Here is a 4,467-nt window from a genome sequence, read left to right as displayed (position 1 = left end):
AGCCATTTGATGATTTCCTTCTTCACCACATCCTTCATGATGGGGTTCAATCTCCGTTGCTGTTCCACTGAATTGCTGCAGCAATCTTCCAGCAGGATTTTATGTATACATAGGGAAGGGCTGATCCCTTTAATATCAGCTATCGACCATCCCATAGCCCTTATATGCTTTCTAAGCACTTCAAGCAGCATGTCCTCCTGTTCCTCATCCAAAGTGGATGATATGATTACTGGCAAAGAATCTTCCTCACCCAAATAAGCATATTTCAAATGAGTTGGTAAAGGCTTCAATTCCAACACCGGTGGTTCTTCAATTGATGGCCTAGGAGGCTTCAAATTTCTCTCAGATAAATCCAGCGACTCAAATGGTCTTCTTTGACAAACAGCCACTTGATCAGTTTCTCCCAGTAATGCGGGTGAATCATCATCAACTTGCTAAACCTCCACTACAGCGTTTGTGACATCCTCCTCCTCTATTTCCTCATAAGCATTCTTATTAAGTTCTTCCAACACAAGAGCATCTAATACACCCACAGCCGAACATTCTTCAACCTCATCTGGGAAGCACATAGCATTGAGAACATCGAATGTGACCTGCTCATCGTCAACTCGCATAGTAAGTTTACCTTTTTGCACATCAATCAATGTCTTTCCAGTGGCTAGAAATGGTCTACCCAAAATAATGGGTACCTCCTTGTCTGCTTCATAATCCAAAACCACAAAATCCACCAGAAAGATGAATTTATCAACACGCACCAGCACATCTTCAATTTTTCCCTCTGGATGAACAAATGATCGATTGGCAAGTTGAAGGGTGACTGTAGTTGGCCTAGCTTCACCAATACCTAGCTGCTTAAAAACAGACACTGGCATCAAATTTATGCTTGCACCCAAATCACACAAGGCTTTACCAAAATAAGTGTTGCCAATCGAACATGGGATTGTGAAACTCCCTGGGTCCTTCAATTTCAGTGGTAAAGTGCTTTGAGAAATCAGCCCACACTCTTTTGTAAGTGCCACTGTCTCGAACTCACCCAAACGCCTCCTTTTGGAAAGAATTTCTTTCATAAATTTTACGTAATTCGGCATTTGCTCAAGAGCTTCAACTAATGGGATATTGATATGAAGTTGTTTCAGCACGTCAAGAAACTTCCCAAACTGCTTGTCCTGTTGTTTCTTCTGAAATCTTTGAGGAAAGGGCGGTGGTGGTCTGTTTTGGAACGTTCCTGCAGCTTCGTGCTACTGTTGCATAATCAAGGGGCAGGTTCTAGTGGTGCTCCCCCTTATAATAGACCAGCTCAACAGTCGGGTTTGCCATAACCAGCTCAACCAATGCGGATTCAAGCGGGTGAAAATCCAAATTCTTTGGAGAATTTCCTTAAGGAGTATATAACGAAGAATGAGGCTAAAATGCAAAGGCATGATGCAACATTGAGAAGCTTGGAGACTCAAATTGGGCAACTTGCAAATGCTTTAACTAATCGCCCCCAGGGCACTCTTCCAAGCAATACGGAAAATCCTAGGCGGGACGGCAAGGAGCATTGCAAAGCCATTTTATTGAGAAGTGGAAAAGCACTGGAGCAGCCACAGGAGAAAAATGAGTTGGATGGAGAGCCCTCTTCGATCCAAAAGGAAGTAAGGCAGGATGGCCACACGAACCCTGTACAAAGTCAAGATGAGGTGTACGCATTGTTGCGGTTGTAGTTACTCACATAACAAGCTGAAGCGGGAATCGAAGGACATTCCTCAAATTGGTGCCCCTCTCCACAGTATATGCAAGAAAGTGTGAGGGCCTGGACAGAATTCACTCCAGTTGAAGTGTTCATAGTTTTGAACATGTTGGTCAAATTCGACACTTGAGCCGAAAGAGCGGTAATTGCATCTACTTCAAGAACTCCCGGTGTCTTCCTTGTGGGTAGTCTCTCGGTTGGCCATTAATAATGATTTGTGGCCATTCTCTCCAGAATCTCATAGCCTTCATTGTAAGATTTTGCCAAAAGAGCACCATTAGCTGCGGCATCCACCATTACTCTCGTTTGTTCATTGAGACCATTGTAAAAAGTCTCCATTTGAATCCAATGGGGAATACCATGTAATGGACACTTTCTGAGTAGCTCCTTAAATCGTTCCCATGCCGCATAAACTGACACTCTATCACCTTGATGAAAAGAGGTAATGTCATTTCTTAACTTGGCGTTCTTTGTCGGAGGGAAATACTTCATAAGAAACTTCTCAGCCATATCATACCATGTACCAATGGAATCAACAGGTAGGCTATTAAACCAAGCTCAAGCTCGATCACTCAAAGAGAAAGGGAAAAGTGTCAGCCTTAAAGTCTCTGGAGGAACCCTCGGTAGCTTGAATATATCGCTAACTTCCATGAATAACCTCAAATGTTGATGAGGATCGTCTGTCGCCATACCGCTGAATTGTCGCACGGTCTGTAGCATTTGAAACATGACCGGTTTAAGTTTAAAGTGTGGGGCCTGGATGTTTGGCCGAACAATCACAGGATTCAGCCCATCAAGAACCGGGACTACAAAATATCTGATAGCTCGATCACGGTCATCAACCACGAATGGTCTCTGGGCTGGTTCAAGAGTGTTAAGTTGCTGCCCCTAATTTAGTAAGATCCCCTAAGCGTCTTCCTCAGCCATTTCATGTATGTGAGCAAATCATCGCTGCTCCCTTCTTCTCCTTCTCACAGTCCTTTCAATTTCTAGGTCAAGAAGGAATAACTCAGGTTCTTGCATGCAAGATGTTCCAAAGACCTGCCAACAATCAGAAACTCTGATGAAAATGAACAAAAATACTTGAAAAGTAAATTACTTTAACAATAAGATTCAAATAAGACAATCCCCAGCAACGGCGCCAAAAACTTGTTGCCTAAAATTGTGAATCTAGAATCTCGCAAGTGCACGAGTCAACAAGTAGTAAAATGATGAATAATCAAGTATCATCCCACAGGGATTGTGTTTTTTTGAAATCAAATTGCTAAGTTAATTTCTATTCAAGTTTTAAGAAGAAAACTAAAGTCGATTTTAAGATGTTAAAAACTAATAATAATCTGACTGTAAGAAAATGAACAACAAAGATAAAACTAATTAATAACAAAATGTGCAAATAAAATTGGCCAAACTCACTGTGTGTGGCTCACAATTGCTAAAATGTCTCCTATCAATGATGCGCGATGCTGTAGCAATGGACGACAACGAATACTTCATGTTAACCAGATTTACTAAACCAGGGATTTTCCAATCCTCTGTCTACTGATCTTAAAGCTAAATCCCACAATCCCTTTGTAAATCTAGACTCTAAAATCAGAGAATAAAGCTCTAAATCATATGGTTATGCAAGACACAATATATTCCTATATCATGTCAACCAAAAATCTAAAACAAGATCTAAGAACCTGCACTATTCAAGCTGTGTCCACTCAACTAATCTTCCCAGATGTAATCAAAGCTATACTCCTCTCTTATGATTTCCCAATCACAGTTAAGGCACAAATTCAGCTCACTTGAATAAACAAAGAAATAATCATTAGATCCATTCAACATCAACTAACATTTTAATATTTAACAACTTAATAATCTCAGCCAACAAATCATAATCTCATAGAGTTATATATATATGGATTCGAGTTCAGATTTATAAAGGAACGTAAATATTCTTTAACAAAGTAAAATAGAGTAATGAGAGTAAGAAAAACTAAGGTGAAGAGAGGAGAATCAGAATCCCCCTTTTCCAAGGTTTCTTCTAAACGCTTCCTTCATCAACAATGAACCTTCCTTTACGTTCAACACCCTGTGACGTTTCCTTCTTCTTCTTTCCAGTACTGGAGCTGGTACTTGATCAGAGAAATGGAGGTGGTTTCCTTTTCCAAGTTCAGCCGCCTCTACGTTACAAAATATGACCAAGGACACCTTCTTTCTTCTTAGCTGCAGGTACATATTGTACCCTAAATCCACGTGGCAGCACATGAGAAAGCCTCCAATGAGTGGCTCAATCAGCACCCTTCACGAACAAAATCAGCCCATTAACCAGCTCAGGTCCAGCTGTCAGCAAAACACACGTCTGGCCTAGCTCGTCTTGCTGCAGCAATGCACAGCAATGTTGACTAGGATTCCTTCATACTCCAGAAACAAAAAGCGGCTCAAAGCTCCAAATGACCACATTTTCTTAAAGCTGAGATTATAGCACAAAGCGCACCTGGATTAACTCTTTTGAAACGCTAATCACGAGAGAGAGAATTTATGAATCACAAATAAATAAAAACAATTAACAAGACAAAATAAAGGAGAAAACTAATACTAATTACCCTCTAGGTAATAATTTAAGCCTGGGACGGCCCCGGGGCGGCAACGGGACGGCCCTGGGGCATCACCAGGGCAGCCCTGGGGCATCCCCGGTACGCAGCCCCGGGACGGCCCCGGTATGCAACCCCGGGACGGCCCTGGGGCAACCC

Source organism: Morus notabilis, unplaced genomic scaffold (assembly GCF_000414095.1).
Source record: "Morus notabilis unplaced genomic scaffold, ASM41409v2 Scaffold562, whole genome shotgun sequence".
In the NCBI taxonomy this organism is placed as follows: domain Eukaryota; kingdom Viridiplantae; phylum Streptophyta; class Magnoliopsida; order Rosales; family Moraceae; genus Morus; species Morus notabilis.
Note: the sequence above shows the minus strand (reverse complement) of the source record.